The sequence below is a fragment of the Vombatus ursinus genome, unplaced genomic scaffold (genome assembly GCF_900497805.2).
Source record: "Vombatus ursinus unplaced genomic scaffold, bare-nosed wombat genome assembly UNPS02014837.1, whole genome shotgun sequence".
NCBI classification, from domain to species: domain Eukaryota; kingdom Metazoa; phylum Chordata; class Mammalia; order Diprotodontia; family Vombatidae; genus Vombatus; species Vombatus ursinus.
The window spans coordinates 1,357,184-1,377,412 of record NW_020954615.1 but is presented as its reverse complement, the minus strand read 5'-3'; positions in this window follow the sequence as shown (position 1 = coordinate 1,377,412).

The window sequence follows — 20,229 nt, the reverse complement described above, 5'->3', positions numbered from 1 at the left end:
GGCTCACAATCTGATATAGGATATACATATACCTTTCTATTAAGCATATTTTCACATTAGTGATGTTGTAAGGAAGAATTAGAACCACTAGGAGAAACCATCAGAAATAGGAAACAAAACAAAACAGAAGAAAAGAAAATAGCAAATAGTATGCTTCCATCTGCATTCAAATTCCATAGTTCTTCCTCTGGATGTGGATAGCATTTTCCATCATGAGACCTTTGGAGATGTCTTAGATCCTTGCATTGCTGAGAATACTCTTGAGATTCTTTATCAAAAGGTTCCTCCATAGGAATTTCATCATTCCCTGCCACCCCCAGGTCTACAAACTATTCTTTTGGTAGTTTGATTGATACAGCACTGAATAAGTAAATTAATTTAGGTAACATTGTAATTTTTAGTACATTGACTGGACTTAGCCATGAGCAATTACTGTTTTTGCAATTATTTATATCTGTCCAGACCACTGGGTCTAAAACCTGAGGTCTGAACTTTAAAAAAAAATCATATGTTTTGACAATTGTATTTTGATATACTTGGTTTCCTTTGTTAATTCTATGTTTTTTTTTTATTTTTACATTTAAAAACATGATTCTCAAAAGGAGCTTATAGGCTTTTTCAGATTGCCAGAAATGACACAAAACTGGTTAAGAACCTTTGGTCTAGATTGATTTAAAGGTTGTTTTTGTTGTTGTTGTTGTTTTGTTTTGTTTTAACGGTTTAAGCTTCTGTGATTTTCCCTCCTCCTGTCCTCTGGGCATTGGAGTTGGAAGGAGTTAGGAGAAATTGTGGCATCAAGAAAGTGTTTCAGAATGCCAAATCTGTCACCCCTGACCTTTGGCCCTGTACCTGATTAGTCTTCATAGGCCTCAGTTTCCTCCTCTGTACAATGGGGGATTGGATTCCTTCTAGTTCTTATTCTACGATTCTATGACCTAATATCAGGAGTAGGAAGGGTAAAGAGAAATGAGTTTGTTATATCCACGGAAGAGGCCCAGGCATCTCAGGCCCATCTTTGTTGCCACAATATCCTGCCTGGAGGTCATGGACCTTGTTGCCTAGTCAAGTGAAAGCTTCATTTGCAAGTAGGAATGGGTGATCAGCAACTAGTGGAGATAACCTCAGAAGAAGGGAGCAAAGCCGAGCTGTAACCAGGAATTGTGGTATTTGTGGAATGCAGCAGAAACATAGGCTGGAAGAAAGGGAAATAGGATGAGGCAGGGGAGGACCCCACCAGTTGGGAGCTCCATCCAGTCTTTAATTATTTTTTGCTAACTTAGTACTAGGCACTGTTGTTTCTATGCTGTTGAAGGATTTCAGGTGCTATAAACTGTAAATTTGGTGTCTTGGGGCAATACCCCAATCACCCTGCCCCAGTTATGCTTCTGGAGGGAAAGGATCAGAATGGAGCTCATCCCTGCTCTGCCATCACCAATCTTCCAGTGTCCACAATTCACCCCAAGGTGTCTCTAGCTCCAGCAGGGGCTCCAAGAATCAACTGGCTTGAAATCGACTTGTCGGAGCCCAACCTTGCCTAGACCCAAACTCCTCTCAATAACTTTTGCGGCATCTGTTCTTTAGGAATTTCCTCAAATCTTTATGGACCTTACTTATCTTCTCAGTCTGAAGACCCTCAGGGGAATACTTCAATGGGTCCCTGGTTTGATTTCCTATAGTTTTTTCTGAGATCTTTGAAAAATTCTGGTTCTATGATCTCAGTTTGTTAGGATGAGGTCAGATCTCCCATTTTGCATTCTTAAGGAGCCCAGAAATGTCTGCCTTGCCCCTCCAAGCCTCCAATTTTGTAGCCATGTCTGACTCTTTGCGACCGTGTCTGGGGTTTTCTTGGCGAAGATACAGGAGTGGTTTGCAATTTCCTTCTCCAGTTCATTTTACAAATGAGGAAACTGAGGCAAACAGGTGAAGTGACTTGTCTAGGATCACATAGCTGGTAAGTATCTGAGGCCAGATTTGAACTCAGGTCTTCTGGATTCCTGACCCCACTCTATCCACTGAGCCACCTAGTTGCCCTAAGCCTCCAGACTTCTAGTTCAAAGAGGAGATGATGTTTCATTCTAGCTTTGCATCTGTTCTCTCTACCTCTTGGTCACTTCTGTCCCCCTCTTTGATGTCTTGATTTTACAGTTGCAGAAACTGAGACCCAGAGAAGCCTAGCTCCCGTGACTGGTAAGTAGCTGAGCCAAGATCTAATTCTAACAATTAGAGTTATCAAAAATTGGAATGACCTGCCCCAGGAGGTCACGAGTTCTTTCCCCTTGAACATTCTTCAAGCAGAATCTGGATGACCACTTGTAGGACAGTGGGGATAATTATCCAGGTATGGCTTAGACTAGTCATGTGGTTCTTAACATTTTTTGTGTCCTGGACCCCTTGGGCAGTCTGGTGAAGCCTAGCAACCTCTTCTCAAAATAATGTTTTTAACTGCATAAAATAAAATACGTGGGATTACAAAGAAAACCAATTCTATTAAAATACAACTATGAAGCTATTTACACACACACACACACACACACACACACACACACACACACATACCACATACACAAGTTCACAGAACCCCTATTGCAAACTGAACTAGCTACTGTGGTCCCTTCCAGCTCTGAAATGAGATAAGATTTTTAAAGCATTTAGCCTAGGGCCTGGCACACAGTAGAAACGGAATAAATGCTTGTTCCCGTCCCCCCTCCCCCTTCTGAAATTCAGTGACTGTTATCCTGTGAGGCAGATAGGTCAGATGTTGGATGTTTGTGACTGCTAACCAGAAGGCTGAGCCAGCTGTTCAAGGCCAAATTCAATCCATTTTAAGATAACTTTCCTTCAAGACTTTGTAACTTCGTAATCCTATGCTAAATTTGCTTCATTTTATCTCTTGCCCTTTGATAACCCCATCCTGGGGTATGGTTTCAAGTCATGGAACTTGAACATGGAAGAGTCTCCAAAGAATTGACAGGTGAGGACAGCTTAAGAGGTAGTGGATTGATGCTCGGTGAGCGTGAGCAGGATGTCACAGGTTTCAAATGAGAAAGCGTCAGGGAGGCAACATAAAAACAAGATGGTGGGTTATGTAGTGAGGTCACAAGGAAGTCCCCAGGGTAGCTATACAATGTCAAGAGACCTAGAGGATGGCTCGCGGTACATTGGATGGACTTTGTAGGACAAATTTATAGAAAGGTATGGGTGGGAGTCACTCAGGAGAAATGGGCACAGAATGAGATAATTGCTATCTGTGTTGCTGCAAAGAGCAATTACCTCAGTGAGATCCCAGATCCTTTGAAATCTCTGAGTATTTCCTACAATGTCTCTAAACCCATGTCCGGAACACTCTCTCTCCTTATCTCTCTCAATTGACATTCTATTTTTCCTTCAAGGGTCAGCCTAGGTATTGTCTCTTTTATGAAGCCTTCCCTAATCTCCTCCCTAACACTGCTCCCCAACTGAAAGTTAGCTCTTTGCTTATGTTCTTGCAGAACATTGTGTCTGGATTTCCTCTTTGCCCTGTTATGTTCTACATCATACTTGTTTGTACCTTCTTACTAGATCGTAAACTCCCTGAGGGCAGAGATTGAGTTGTTTTTTCATCTTCTCTACAGTGCTGAGAACAGTGCCTTGCACAGTCACCTAGTAGAGGCTTAATAAGTGTTTGGGGCAGCTAGGTGGTGCAGTGGATAGAGCCCCAAACCTGAAGTCAGGAAGACTTATCTTCCTGAGTTCAAATCTGGCTCCAGACACTTACTAGCTGTGCAGCCCTAGGCAAGTCACTTAACCTTGTTTGCCTCAGTTTCCTCATCTGTAAAAAGAGCTGGAGAAGGAAATGGCAAACCACTCTAGTAACTTTGCCAAGAAAACCCCAACTGGGGTGAGGAAGAGTCCGATAGGACTGAAAAATGACTGAACGACAACAAAACACGTTTACTGAACTGACTTGTTGAAGACCTTTGACAAATCTAACCTTGGTTTGGAAAAAACAAAGGGAGTGCCAAGGCCTTAGTCTAGGCTCAAGTTCTTTTTTTTGGCAGTTGGGGTTAAGTGACTTGCCCAGGGTCACATAGCTAGTAAGTGTCAAGTGTTTGGTCTGAGGCCGGATTTGAACTCAGGTCCTCCTGACTTCATGGCCAGTGCTCTATCCACTGCGCCACCTAGCTGCCCCCCAAGGGGCTGGTTCTAAGAGTTGGTGAGATGGTCTGTCTCTCCTATCCTTTCCCCAACATTTAGCAGCAGATGCTTCCTAAGTGGAACGTGAGGTGGTAATCGTTAGAGCCCCGGTCAATGAAAGCTAAAAAGTAAAACACATTGTACAACTCCCATCTATTCCAGTGGGGTTTAAGGAAGAATATGGGCTAGCTTGTTGAGTTGGTTAGCTAATACAGAGACCCTGAGTGCTGCCAAGACCTCCTTGGGTGCCTCTAGGCACTTACCTTCAACCTTCTAGAGTTCTTAGTTGCACACTAGTCATAGACATGTAGTAAAAGCACCATCATCTGTATTAAGATTACAGGACAAATATTTGTGTGCTATGTGACTTGAGCTCAGTTTGCTCTCATTAATTCAAGTGCTCAAATTTACAATGTCATCCATATGAATATTCTTTCCAATGATGTGGATAGCAGCTCATTCACACCTGCCCATCTTTTGAGACTCTCATCCATGTTCTCCTGTGTGTTCTCCAAAAGGGTTTGCCCAATGTTCTGGAAGCCTTCCTCAATTTTTGTTTTCCCAAGGATGCCAGTGGGACACATGAGCCCATTGGATATTCCTCACTCTAACCATGTGAGCCACCCTCCTTTTTTTGATACAACATTTCTTTGATGAATTATTTACTGCATTCTTTCTACTTCCTTATTTGTTGCACATTGGTGATGTCATCATTATGATTATATCCCTCAGGTTCTAATTGGTGAGTTTTCACCTTTTTTTTACTTAACCCAGATCCCCACATTCCTATTCTCTGATCTTCCTGACCATTGGCACACCATATCCCACTGCTTCTGCTTTTCACCTCTAGCTTTAGAAATAACAATCTTATCATCACTATTATTCCTATAAAGATGTATGAACCAATTGTCCTGTGGGTTCAATTACTCACCATCCCTGAGATTACGCTGGCCAAAATGCCCTTCCCAGTTCATTGTTATCCTATGTGTGTTGTCTTCCTTTATTAAAATGTAAACTCCCGGGCAGCTAGGTGGCGCAGCGGATAGAGCACTGGCCCAGAAGTCAGGAGGACCTGAGTTCAAATCTGACCTCAGACCAAACACTTGACATTTACTAGCTGTGTGACCCTGGGCAAGTCACTGAACCCCAATTGCCTTTAAAAAAATGTAAACTCCTTGAGGACAGGGACCATTTTGGCTTTTTCTAAATGTAACTCATTGCTGAACTCAATACTTATGTAGCATATGATCTATGGCAACTATCCCAACCCTCACTTGCACTGAAGAACCTGGTTCTCAGAGTATAGCCATCATATTCCCTCAGCAGTTATCTCTGAGGAGTTGAGAGCATCTTTCTAATGCATTATGGATCATGAGACCCCACCAGTGTACCTCTCAGCATGGATTATTAGTAGATATCAGTTAGTCAGTCAGGCTTAACTAGCTTTAATAAAAGCTACTCACTAAGGTGGTTTAATAAGAATTAGTACAAAACATTTCCTCAAATGTTTGATGACAATGGGCTTTCCTTTTAGCTTTTAGTGAAGCGGCTATAATGATTACCACATCATAATCCATATAGGAAGCATCTGCTGCTAAATGTTGGAGAAAGGATAGGAGAGACAGATCATTTCATCAACTCTTAGAACTAGCCCCTTAAGCCTAGCCCAAGGCCTTGGCACTCCCTTAATTTCTTCCAAACCAAGATTAGATTTGTCAAAGGTCTTTAACAATTCAGTTCAGTAAACATCTTTTGTGTTGTTCAGTCATCAATCATTTGACTCTCCCAACAGAATTTAGAGTCCAGGGGAAAGTGAGCTGAGGATTAGAGAGCACATATGGCAAACTCACAGGTCCTGGAAGGTTTTTTTTTTGTTTGGTTGTTTCAGAAGTCCTCAGGATATTCCTTTTCTATATGGTACAGCTTATCTAAGGAGCTCTTTGTAGTACCTTGTATTTATGCCCGGTCTATCCCTGGCTCCTTATGTAGAAAATGTCATCAGCTGTCATTGTCCCAGGGATACTGCTAGGACCCTAGTGAAAAGTTCAAGTCTTCTTGTCCTACAAAGATTATGGGGTTCTCTTCTGAAAAAAGGTGGGGAGGAGGAGGAGGAAGAGGCACTCTCCTCCTCGTACCTTCTTAGGTATTTAGCTAGAATGTTCCTCATCCTCCACCAGGCATTCAAATTTCTGGTTCTCACTAGCTCTATGATTTTTATGCAGCTTAAGAGGGTGTGACCAAGTCCCCGGCCAATCCAAGCAGCCTCCACACCATACCTAGGGTGGTGTCCAGACCATATTCACACTTACTGAATAATCTAGACTGTTCTTACCTGATAAATATATCAAGATAGAGAGTCTTATCACATACTTTAATTGTCTAGGTGGATTCCCATCCTTGCACCTAGCACACAGTAAGTGATTAATAAATGCTTTTTCATTCACTCATTCATTCTGTGCCTTCTTTTCCTGATCTATGAAAGAGAGATGCTAATTAGGAGAATATAAACTCCTTGAGGGTAGTCCTTTTTTATTTCATCTTTTTATACTTGGCATCTAGAACAATGCCTGCCACATACTATATTCTTAATAAAAGTCTGTTGAATTCAATTGAGTTCAATTAAATTATACAACACCACGAGCTAGAAGTGGCATAGTCAGAGGGTAGAACACTGGTTTTCCAGCTCCTCGCTCAGTATTGTTGTTGTTGTTCAGTCGTGTCTAACTCTTTGTGACCCCATTTGGGGTTTTCCTTGGCAAAGATACTGGTATGGTTTGCCATTTCCTTCTCTAGCTCATTTACAGATGAGGAAATTGAGGCAAACAGAGTCAAGTGACTTGCCCAGGGTCACATAGGCTGGGAGGATTCCTATCTCCACTGTACCACCTACCTGCCCTCCTCGCCCGGCATGCCTTCTGCTATACTGTGGTCAGGAGCTTCTACACAGAAGCTAGTGGTCATCATTCATCCAGGATTCCCCTCCGGAAATGGAAAGAAGGGTGTAGCCAGGGCATTATTTGGGATGGTGCAAATGCAGTCATGCAGGGGTATGTCCCTAATGTGCCAGGCAGGTGACGCCTCTGAACAGACACCCTGGCAGCCCCCTGGTGCCTTGAATTCAAAGATCAAAAATCACAGCACCATCATTTTAAAGTCAGAAGGGACTACAGAGACCACTGAGTCCAACCTCCTTGTACAGAGAATGTGCCCAAGGCTACACTGGTAGTAAGCAAAAGAGTCAGGCTTCAGACCCAGATCCCTGATTCCAAATCCAGCACTTTAATTACTATTGGTATTGTTATTATTGTACCATTCCTAGATTTCTGAAGTACTTTGCATCCAACCTGATTCCCTTGGGTTGCAAAAGCTTCCTGCATGGGTAGTGGAAGGATGGGGCAGGGATGCCTGGGGCTCCCAGGCTCTTTCCATATCCATTCTCCCTACCTGATGTGGAAACATGACCCAGCCCATCTCCCAGTCACTTTCATTTCCTGACCACGGTAGCATCCTCAGTCAACATTCTACAACTTTGAGGTCCCATCCAGAGGTCCAAGGGAAGGGAAGGGGCAGGAAGAGGACCAGACAACTCCTCCTCCCCTATTCCCCCACCCCCAAGCTCTAGTTAATCAGAACTACCCCTCCTCACAATAATGGGAAAAGAAATAATGAATTCACTGAACAACTAGTTGGCTGAGATTCAGAGTGGGGAATATGAAATAACTGCAAAGGTAAGTTGGGTATAGCCTATGAAGGACTTCAAATGCTCGGCTGAGGCATTTGGATTTTATCTTAGAGGAAATGGGGAGCAGCCATGAAAATTTTTGAGCAGGGATGTTACTTGGTCAGACCCAGCTGTGTTGTAGGAAGATGAATTTGTTAGTTGTGTGGAGGATGGTCTGGAGAGAGAAGAGACTGGAAACAGAAAGACCAGTGAGGAGGTGATTGCAATAGCCCTGAGGAGATGATGAGGATCTGACCTAAGGTATCATCAGCATGAGTGGAGAGATGGAGGAAATGCATTTAGGAGAGGTTGTGGGAGTGGTACTTGGCAAGATTTGGAAACTGATTGGTTGTGAGAGGTGAGGGAGAGTGAGGGGTCAAGGATGGCTCTGAAGTTGGGATCCTGTGCATGTTTTCTTCTCCATTAGGAAGCTCCTTGGGGCCAGTATTGGATTGTAAGAAGGAATACAAGAAAACAATTCACCTGCATTTTAGCAAAAACACTTGACATTCTTTCTCGCCATTTTTGGGGGAAAAGATGAGACAAGTGGGTTAGAAGATAGTACAATCATTTGCATTTAGAGCTGATTAAATGACTAAAAATAAAAGAGGAGCCATGAAAGATTTCACATCAACTTGGAAGATCTTGAGGGGAGGGCCCCAAAGATCCTGTTTGACTCTGTGCTATTAAACATTTACACCAGCAACTTGGAAGAAGGTGCATTTGACACGTTCATTAGAAGTGCCATTGACACAAGCTGGGACAGATAGCCAACATACGTGATGACAGAATCAGGATTCAAAGAGATCATGACTGGTCAAATGAAATGACATGAAATTGAATAGAGATACAGCAAAAGTCTTAGAAAGTTCAGAAAGTTAACATAAGCAATATAAGATGCAGGAAGTATGGTGAGGCAACCATTTGTCTAAAAAAAATGATCTGGGAGTGTTGGGTGGGGGCCTGCAAGCTAGCCATGAATTAGCACTGTGATATGGCAACCAGGAAATCTGATGAGATCTCCTAAAACTGATGGGAGTCAAAGCCCTCAAGCATTCATTCCACTGTATGCTGTCCTCATCTGGAGGATTCTGGGCAGTTCTGGGTGCTACATCTGGGTGTTTCATGAGCTGGAAGACATTCAGAGGAGGGCTTCTGAGGGGTCTTACACTCGTGACATTGTTGAAAGAACTGGGAATGTTGACCCTGCAGAAGAGAAGGCAGAGGGAGAGGGGCATGACTGCTGTCTTCAAATACTCCAAGGGCTGTCGTGGAGAGGAGGAATCAGGTGTGTTCTCCCTGGCTCTGGAGGGCAGAACCAGAAGCGATGAGGGAAGTTGTAAAGAGGCTGGTTTTGGTTTAATGTAAGGAAAACATCGACAATTAAAAAAAGTGGAATGGACGACTGAATTCAGGAGGGGGGAGGAGGGGCGGCATATTGGTCTTCACCACTTAACATCAAACACTCTCTAAATAAATGCCTTTTGGCCTAATTCAGCCACCATACCAGAAAAAGGAAAATCATGCACAAAACTTACAGACAATAATGATAATTACTATTATAATTACTATTATAACAACAACAAGTACTACTACTATTACTATTACTACTACTAAATGGCTTACATTTATATAGCACAGTGTATATTATATATATGTGTATATATATATATGTTATCCTTTGGTCCTCAAAATAGCTCTGTAAGGTGCTATTATTATCTTCATTTTATAGATGAGGAAATGGTCTTCCACAGGTCAAGTATCTTTTTCAGGGTTCTACAACTAGAAAGGGCATGAAGCAGTTTTCATCTAGGTCTTCCTGATTCTAAGTCTGGCCTGTCTATCCACTAAGCCAGATAGTTGCCAAATTTTGGAGACAAAATTCTAAATGTATTTGGCTGGTCCTTAGTCTCATATGGGCAGGAACATGGTTGAGAAGGGTCTCCATAGCTCTTGTAGTATGGGAGTTCTCCAGGCTTGTAGACATTTCCTGGTCTTTTGGTCTTTTACTTAGACCTATGAGCGTAAGCTCTAAGGGCGGGATTGCTGATTCTCACAAGATCAGAGAAGCCTGAAGTTGGGTCTTTGGTTTTGCTTTCCATATTGAGTTGCCCTGTGTGGGCAATGAAGTTCTGGTAACTTTTTTATGCTTCCAAGATCTATAGCACCTGGGGTTCATGGAGGTTAAAGGTCAAACTTAACAGTCTAACTTCATAGAAATCCTTGCACCTGAATCTGTGAAACCTGGTCTTACATGCCCTCAGGCTCAGGATGAGAGGAAGAAATTATTCATATGGATGCTTTACTTATGAGTTCACAGCTTTAAAGAGCAATGGGGATTGGCAGAAACCAGATCAATTTTTAGCAATTCAAAGTCAAGAATCAACAAGAAACCACTAGGGGCATTTTAAACAAACAAAAAAACCAGAGTGGAAAGAAATGATCTCTCTCTCTCTCTCTCTCTCTCTCTCTCTCTCTCTCTCTCTCTCTCTCTCTTTCTTTCTCTCTCCCCATTTCCCTATAGTAAAGTTTTTTTAACAAAAAATCATATAAATAATATACATATACAAGGGATATGCAAAAAATTTAGTGATATGTTACTTAGAAGGAATACTTTTAGTAACTATTAAATATGTTTCTAAGTTAGTGAGCCATTATTTTCACTTTCCTCACACTAACTCATTTAACAGAAAGCAAAGAAAGATGTCTTTAAGAAAGCAAACCAGGTAAGCACATGGGGTTATTTTTTTTTCCTCTTTCTTTCCAGGAATGAGAGGGGGAAAACCATTATGGTTCACACAAATGGAGGGAAAGGAAGGTACTTTCTAGCAGAAATCAAACTTTGCAATGATGTGATCCTTCTTTCTGGTGATTGCTTTTGTTTTTAATTTATGAAGTAAAACAAGCATTTCCATAACATAGTATAATAAAAGATGATTGCACATGAAACTGCAAATCTATTATGTACAACTTGCTATTCCCTTTAAATATATAACAAAAATTTCATGTAAATTTCTTTTTTTTCCTTTTTTCCCTCCCCTGACCCTAGAGATGGCTACCGTGAGACACAAATACATATATAAATGTGAAAAATCATTCTATACACACTTTTATTTATCAGTTCTTTCTCTGGATGCAGATAATGTCTTTTTTCGTGTGTCCTTTGTAGTTAATTTGGGTATTTATAATAGCCAAAAAGACTTAGTCACTCAAAGTTGTTCTTAAAACAATATTGCTGTTACTATGCACAATGTGCTCTTAGTTCTGCTCACTTTACTCTTCATTTTTTCATGCAAGTCTTTCCAGGTTTTTCTGAAATCATTGAGCTCATGATTTCTTATAGCACAGTAGTATTCCATCATAATCATGTACCACAACTTATTCAGCTATCCCCAATTGATGGGCATCCTCACAATTTCCAGTTCTTTGCCACCACAAAGAAAGCTACTTTAAAACATATGGCTTCTTTTCCTTTTTCCCTAATCATCTTTGGAAATAAACCTAGTGAGGCTGGGTCAAAGAGTATAGGCAGTTAATAACTCTTTGGGCATAATTCCAGATTGCTCTCCAAAATGGTTGGATCAGTTCACAATTCCACCAACAATGAATCAGTGTCCTAATGTTTCCATATTCCCTCCAACATTGGTCATTTCCCCCCTTCAATCATTTTAGCCAATCTGACAGGTACAAAATGATATCTCAAGGTTGTTTTAATTTGCATTTCTCTAATTTTTGCTTTTGGCAATTGCTTTTGTTTGTTTGTTTTGGCTAAGCAAATGGGGTTAAGTGACTTGCCCAGGGCCACACAGCTAGTAAATATCTTGAACTTGGGTCCTCCTGACTCCAGGGCCAGTGCTCTATCCACTGCACCACCCAGCTGTCCCTGGCAATTGCTTTTGAAAGGGAAAAGGGACCACCAATGATTAATTCCTCAACTATGATCTTTGAGCATCAGAAGGCTATGGTCAAGCACTCTTTCAGCTGATAATCTTAAGCAAAAACACATTTAATACAAAAGAAAGAAGAGAAAAGAAGTCAGAACATTTGTTTTCTTTTTCTGAGGCAGTGGGGGTCAAGTGAGTTGCCCAGGGTCACATAGCTAGTAAGTGTCAAGCGTCTGAGGTCAAATTTGAACTCAGGTCCTCCTGACTCAAGGGCTGCTGCTCTGTGCACTGCACCACCTACCTGCCCTCAGAACATTTGTTTTCCACTGCTGTTTTTAAGAAAGGTTGTTCTAGAATTTGAGGTGCTGGTTGTTTTGGAAGAAAATTTGATAACCTGGGAAAATAAAGCAGATTCCCTGGGAAAACTTTTCTTTGCCTAATTATCTTAGGTTCCATCTTTGTGACTTTGAGGGTAGACCTTGACGTCTTCTAGGCTGAGAATTTAGAGTCAGACAGAATAAATTACAAGAGTCTTAGCTTAATGTTTCATATATTGGGGGCACTTTGGGTCTATGAGGTGGATTAGCAGATGCATTTAAGAGGCTAGGAAAGGCCAACCAACACAGCCAGAGATAATGGATGCTCCCTGCTTTGGAGACACCTGGGCAAAGGCTAGAAGAGCATGTCCTGGGGATGGTGTAAGGCCAATCTTTTCTTGGGTATGGAGTGGACTAGATGACCCTGAAGTTCCTTCCAATTGAGATTTTGTGAATTCCTTAAAGTGATTCAGACTCTGTGTGCCCATCCCTGAACTTCTTAGAGAAGAGACAGAAGAAAGAGAAGGTAAAATTTCTTTCCTGAGAATCTTCTAGATGGACTTGTCTAAAAGACAACTCTCATTTGGGGAGAGAGAAAATAATCCATGGTACAGGTTAATCAGGCTGTAGATTCTGTGGTGTATACAGACAATAAGTGTTAGGAAAATAGAGATCCTTGAAGACTGAGGGATTCAGAGTCAGCTTCCTGGAGGAGGTGAGACTTGAGTTGAAGGCCGGGGATGGCTTATAAGGGCAGAGAGGAGAGGAAAGGGCACAGAGGTGGGGAAAAGAGCCTGAGCAAAGTCTTGGAGCTGGGCTACAACAATCCAGCCATCAACCGATAACCATTTATTAGAGACTTTCTATGGGTCAGGGAATACAAATTAATTAAGAATAATTTTTAAATAAATGTCTGGAAATACAAAGGAAAAGCAAAAAAAAAGAAGAAGAAGAAGAAGAAGGGAGAGAAAGAGGGAGGGATGAAGGGAGGAAGGAAGGAAGAAAAAAATAAGCATTTATTAAGAGCCTACTATGTGCCAGGTCCTGTGCTAAGCCCTTTTTTGGGGCAGTTTTAAATGTTGGACTTAGGATCCTTTATCCTCTCTCAACCCCCCAGCCCCACCCCCAACTCCATTGTTTAGGACAGGGCTCTTCTGAGCTCTGGTGGAGGGGGGGGGTGTGTGGGAGACACAACCCAGAAAGTAAAACAAGGCACATTCTAGTTCTTCCCCTGTGGGTTTAGAGCCTTGTCAGACCAGACCTTCTCATTTAATGAGCCGTCTCAGCCTCCACCATTCTTTTTCCCAGGGTCCCACAATCTGTGTCTAATCTCCAGCTCAAGAGGGCTGGGGGCTAGGGGAGGTTTGAGGTTTCTCTTTATTAATGAGGGCTGGGGTGGGGGGGGTAGAGGAGAGGAATCACAGTCATCACTACTCCCCAGTCTTGGTTTTTCAGGAAAGTCATGCCTTCAACTCACACCCTGTGCTTCCCACAGCAGGGGCTAGAAACTCAGGGAAGGGAGGTCAGGACTGGTTGACTAAGAATAGGGAAACACTGGGCATGGAACAGAGAGAAAGGGACAGAGAAATGGAGATGGAAACGGAGAGAGGATTAGCAGGGAGGGGAATGACAGAGAAACAGGTACAGAGATGGGTAGATGAAGGGGTAGCAAAGAAACAAAGGGCCAGATCCAAGGAGACTGAGTGAAAGGGGATAGAAAATAGGGAGGACAAGGAGATGGAAGGAGAGAGATGATGGGGAGAAAGAATTGGGGAGAGACATCAGAGAAAGGGGAGGAGAGAAAGAAAGAAAGAAAAAGAAAAAAGAAAGAAAAAAGGGACAAAGAGATAAGTAGACGACAACAAAGTGACAAAAAGTCACCCCTTTTTCTCCAATAACGAGAAGGTTGGAGAGACAATGAAGAGCCAGGGAGAGAGGATTGAGGGAGAAAAGAATAGAGAGATGGAGAGAAAAATAAGAGATGATATGGAGGTGGGGGAGATAGGACAAGAAACAGGATAGTGAGACCGGGAGAAAGAAGGGTGACAGAGAAATGGGGAGAGGTGTGGGGCAGTGAGATGGGCTAGGATGGAGATAGAGATAGGGAGAGACAAAGGAGCCAAATAGAATAGGAGAGGCAGACGTGGTAATGGGGTATGTACTCAGGTGAGGGAGCAGAACCTCCTCTTTGCAGAGGGTAGCCTCAGCCTTGGACTCTTGACCCCACGACCTGGCCTCCTGAGAAGGGGCCTGACCAGCCTCTGAGCTGTCCCTGATTCTATGGGGACCAGAAGCTGGGTTCCCCATTTCTCCCCTGCAGCGTGACCAGCACATCTTGACTGTGTTAGACTGCATTGGGTTTTTGCAAATGGAGACCACATTGTATAATAATTAAGATGGGCCCCTGCTCACTACTGTAATAGAAAACTCTTCAAAAGAGAAAAGTATTTGTTACATCCCAAGGCCTGGAGTCAATGTGGATACTTAATGGGGGTTAAGAGGGGATGGATAATGGAGACGGGATATCTTTGGGGATCATATTTAGAATAAGGGTGGATTGCCAGCAGCCTCATTTCAATCCCGCCACCCACTTTTTGGTATGACCTCAGGAAAGTTGCTCTTTGAGCAAGAAAGGCTTGGAAACTTCGCTTTCCACCTCTGGAGGAGGCAGCATGGGGTCAGAGAAAAGGAGGTGAATTTGGATTCCCCAGTGCAGGAGAATCTGTTTCTTACAACTGGAATGTCTAGTTTCTATATCTGCAAAAGGGAGGCATGGACTAGATCAGAGTTTCTTAACCAGGGATGTATGAACTTACTTTTTTTTTTTTTTTTTTTTGGCTAGGCCATGGGGTTAAATGACTTGCCCAGGGTCACACAGCTAGTGAGTGTTATGTGTCTGAAGCCAGATTTGAACTCAGCTCCTCCTGACTCCAGGGCTGGTGCTCTATCTATTGCACCACCTAGCTGCTGAACTTACTTTTAAAAAACATTTTGCTAAATGTATTTCAATAGAATTGGTTTCCTTCCTAACCCAATGGATTTTATTTTACTTGTTTGCAAACAGAATTCTGAGAAGGGATCCAGAGGTTTCACCCAATAGCCCAAGGGGTCCACGACACAAACCAGATTATGAGAACCTTTAGCCTGAGTGGCTCCCATGTTCCCTAATTGTGTGAATTGCATGAAAGCCAATTTGCTGCCTTCAAATGGGCAAGTGAGTGAAGGCTGTTTTGAGCATCAGCCCAGAGGGTACACTGTGATTTCCCCTAAATTGTCATGGGATTATTAGAATGCAGGATTAGAACTGGAAGGGAATCTAGGGGTAGGGCACCCCAAGGCTCACAGGGGAGAAGTGGTTGCCCAAAGTTATGTAGCTAACAAGACCCAGAGTTGAATCTAGCTCCCCAGAGCCCCATACCAGGCTATAGTGCTGCTAATTCTCTGTCTGAGAAAGTTATGTAGCTGAGATGACTTGGGAAGGGAGCAGACAGTTGAAGATAGGGATGATGGCTGGGGGGAAAGATGACCCAGGACTGGTCAGTTCTTGCATCTCTTGGGAATAAGGAATTGGAGAATGCTGGCATCTAATCCCAGCTCTGGTATACATTTGCTATGGAACCCTAGGTAAATTACTCCCCCAACCCCTTCCCAGGCCTCAGTTTCCTCAACTGTAAAATGTGGGGGTTGGTCTGGACAACCTCTAAAGACCCCTCCAGCTCTAAATTTGATTGTGCATCTCATCATCACTGTTAACCAGCAGATACTCTTGTAAGGAGGGGGGAATCAGGGGCCAGGTAAAAAGCCATGCCCTGGACAGAGGGAGCTGGGGGTATTAGGTCATTTAGCAGCTACTGTGCCCTGATGGATGGGAAAAGAGCAGAGAGCAAAGCTTAACCTCTTCTTGCAGGTAAGCCGACCTGCCCTACTCCCCTAGCCTTGGAGCCATATAAACCTCAGAGCCATGGGAACCCACAGGGGTAGACTGTAAGTTCTTGGTGAACAGACACTAATTTTTGCCTTTCTTTTTGTCCTCAGTACTTAACATATTGCCTAGTATATGGTAGGTGCTTAATAAATGCTTGATGACTGACCGACCTGAAAGGGACATTAGAGATGATGTAGTCCAGCCTTTCCCAGAGACCCAGAGAAGAAAATGATTGTCCCATGGTCCCACAGCTGGATTTTAAACCCAGGACTTCTGAGCTGCGTCAGGAGAGGAGAGATGGGAGAGATAGATGTACCTGTAAGGCAATCTCAATACTTTAAACAGCTTGGCAAGGAGCTAAATATTATCATCATTTTAAGTGGTCAGAGAATTTGGGTGATGGCGGAACATAGACAAGACCAAGAACTGGGAGGAACCATGAGGTTATAGGATCTTGGCTCTAACTGGAAGGATCCCAAAGGCCATCTACTCCAACCCCTATATTTGACAGATGGGGTTACATAGGCAGCAAGTTTTAGGGGAAGGATTTGAATCCAGCTCTTCTGGCTCCAGAGCTAGTGTTCTTTAGGCAACTAGGTGGATAGCACCCTAGACTTGGCCTCAGATACTTATCCAGCTGTGTGGCCCTAAGCAAGTCTCTTAGTCGCTATCTGCCTCAGTTTCCTTATCTGTAAAATGAGGACAATAGTAGTGGCACCTAACTCCCAGGGTTATTGTGAAGATAAAATGAGATAATTTCTGTAAAGTGCTTTACAAACCTTAAAGCACCATGTAAATAATGCTAATGATATCTTTTTTAAAAATTAATTTATTTTGATTTATCAACCATCACTTCCATAAGCTTTTGAGTTTAAAATTTTTCTCCTCCTCCCTCCCCACCTTCTTCCCCAAGACAGCATGCAATCTGATAAAGGTTATACATATACATTCCTATTAAACATATTTTCACATTAGTGATGTTGTAAATAAGAATTAGAACCAATAGGAGGAACCACCAGATAGAGGAAACAAAACACAACAGAAGAAAAAAAAATAGCAAATAGAATGCTTTGCTCTGCATTCAAACTCCATAGGTCCTTCTTTGGATGTGGCTAGCATTTTCCATCATGAGGTCTTTGGAGATGTCTTAGATCCTTGTATTGCTGAGAAGAGTTAAGTCTATCAATATCAGTCATCACACAACATGGCTGTTATTGTGTACAATGTTTCTCTTGGTTCTGCTCACTTCATTCAGCCATCAGACCATACAAGTCTTTCCAGGTTTTTCTGAAGCCTGCCTGTTCATCATTTCTTATAGCACAATAGTATTCCATTGCATTCATATACCACAACTTGTACAGCCATTCCTCAATTGATGGGCATCCTCTCAATTTCCAATTCTTTGCCACCACAAAAAGAGCTTCTATAAATATTTTTGTGCATGTGGGTCCTTTTCCCATTTGTATGATCTCTCTGGGATATAGTCCTAGAAGTGCTATTGCTGGGTCAAAAGGTGTGAATACTATCGGTATCTATCATAGCCATTGAGTCAAAGTTCATCATTTAACAAGTGAGGAAACTGAGGCTGATAGAAAAGACAAATTACCTCACTCAAAGTCACCCAGGAGGATGATGACAGAGCAGGCAAGAGGACTCAGGTGGGGGCTTTCCTCACTGGAGAGACGAGGTTTATATGCAAAGAACAATGGGAGAAAAATACAAGAGAAGATGCCTAAGAAAGAGAAAGACTTAGAAGACACTTGCACAGAAGAAAAAAATCCTGGGGGCAGAATTGTCTATAAGCTGATTGGCAGCTAGGGGGCACTGTGAACAGAGTGCCAAGCCTGGAGTCAGAAAGACCTGAGTTCAAATATGACCTTGGACACTTTTTAGCTGTACAATACTGATAACTTAACCTGTTTGTCTTAGTTTTCTCATCTGTAAAATGGGGTCATAATAGTACCTACCTCTCAGGATTGTTGTGAGAATCAAATGAAATTATAATTGTAAAGCGCAGTGCCTGGCATGTAGTGAGCACTATATAAATGTTAGTTGTTATTGTCTATAGGGCAGAAGAGTTGGGAAAGAAGTTTGGGGGGACTGGGTGGGATTAGAGGTTGTGGGAGGTAGGAGCCCAGGAAGCAGTAGCAGCTGTACCTTCTCGGAAGTGTCCTAACCAATTCTGGTCCTACTTTTGACATGATGTGAGGGAAGAGAGACAATAGAGATATGGTCAAAAAGATGGAAAACAGACCCCTTTGAGGACAGCATCGGACGTATGATAGGTGCTTAATACATGTGGACTTGAAAGGAAAAGTACATTGCAGCAGCATTTATAGGAGACAAAAATACGGAGACCATCAATAGAAACCCCGTAACATCAGACTTCATTCTAACGCACAAGATGTGAATAACAAGGAAATGAATGAGAGGTCTAAAAGTAGGAAGTCTTGTAGGTATTCCCAAGACTTGGTGGGATGAGACCTATGAATAGAACATGGCCCTGGGAGAGGATATCTTATTCCAAAGGGATGGTACAGGTGAAAGCCTGTGAAGGGATGAATATCATAATATACTAAGAAGATGGACTCCTGGGAGAAAATTCAGAAGTCAGAGAGGAGAAGCATGATGGAGGGTATTCAGAAAGAGATCCACAGAAGCAGAAACAGAAGCGGCAGCACTTTTGGAGTATACTATAAACCACTGAGCTAGAAAAAGGAAATAGATGAAGAGATGGGAGAACAGATCCCAAGTCTGATGCACTAGCTTGTTAAGGTAGTGATATATATTAATGCTGGACTTCTCTCTGCCAAGAGCAGAGATGCTAATCCTTTCTTGACTTGCCTCAATGATAATTTCACCTTTTCAAAGGTAGAGGACCCAGTGAGGGAAATCTCTATTCTGAAATTGATCCTCATCTATAAGGAAGACATAATTGATAGGGTAGCAATAACGAGAATGTTGGGGAAAGTAAGCACTCCAGCTTAGAATTTGTGACGAAGACACAAACAGGGCAGAAACTAACGTGTACCCTAGATTTCAAGGGGTTCAGAGAAGGAACAGGTAGGATCCCATGGCCTGAGATTTTATATGAACTCAAATGAGAGAAAGCAAACAAGGTGTCTCTTAAACCTTAAGGAGTTATATAAATGCCAGTTATAATTACATGAATTATTATTGTTATTATTATTATAACTACTATAGGGAAAGTCAGCCCAGGAGGAATAGGGGACTTTCAAGAGAGAAATTCAGATAACACAGAGAGAAGCAATTCTAAAGAGGAAAAAAAGGGGGAGTTGTCTAAAGAGACCTATGTGAGTACAGAAAACTCTTGGACCAATTTAGATTTGAATAAATAGCAAAATCTGGATTTGAACCCTAGTCCTTGGACTCCAAAGTCAGCCCTCTTCCTATTATATTACACAGCTCAGTGAAAGGTTTCAAGGTCATGCCAAATTGGAATAATTGGAAGGAACTGTGATGCTTTGCCTAGAGAAGGGCATATTGGCAGGAGAGGGGCAATCATGTTAATTGTCTTCAAGTATTTGAAGAATTGTCCCGGGGAGGAGGGAGGGGAGCTCTGTTCTGCTTGGCCCCAGAGGAGGAAACTAGGAGGAACAGGTGGCAATTGGTATGGTGGGAAGTGCTCTGTGACTCTGGGAAAGTCACTCAATTGTTAAAGGAGGGGGTTGGAATAGGTGCCTTCTCAGGTTCTTCCTATCTCTGATCTGATGATATATGGGTCACAGGGGAGTGCTAGAGCTAGAGAGCTGATTGCTGAATTTTCAATATGAGCTTTTACACCCCAGAAATCAGCAAATGCTACAAATGAGGGTTTGGTTTATTGTTTTGTTGATTGTCTAGGCTTAAGAAAGTGATGGAGAAAATGTGAATCATGTACCCTGAAGTGTGTCCTGTGTGTCTGTATGTGTGTGTGTGTGTGTATATATATATATATATATATATATATATATATCTGAAGGAATACATATATATATATATATATATTTCTTGACTTGCCTCAATGATAATTTCACCTTTTCAAAGGTAGAGGACCCAGTGAGGGAAATCTCTATTCTGAAATTGATCCTCATCAATAAGGAAGAAATAATTGCTGGTGTGGAAATAATGGGAATGTTGGGGGAGGGAAGCATTCCAGCTCCAGAGAGCTGGTTGTTATACACTTCTCAGTTCACCCCTGGAGCTGTT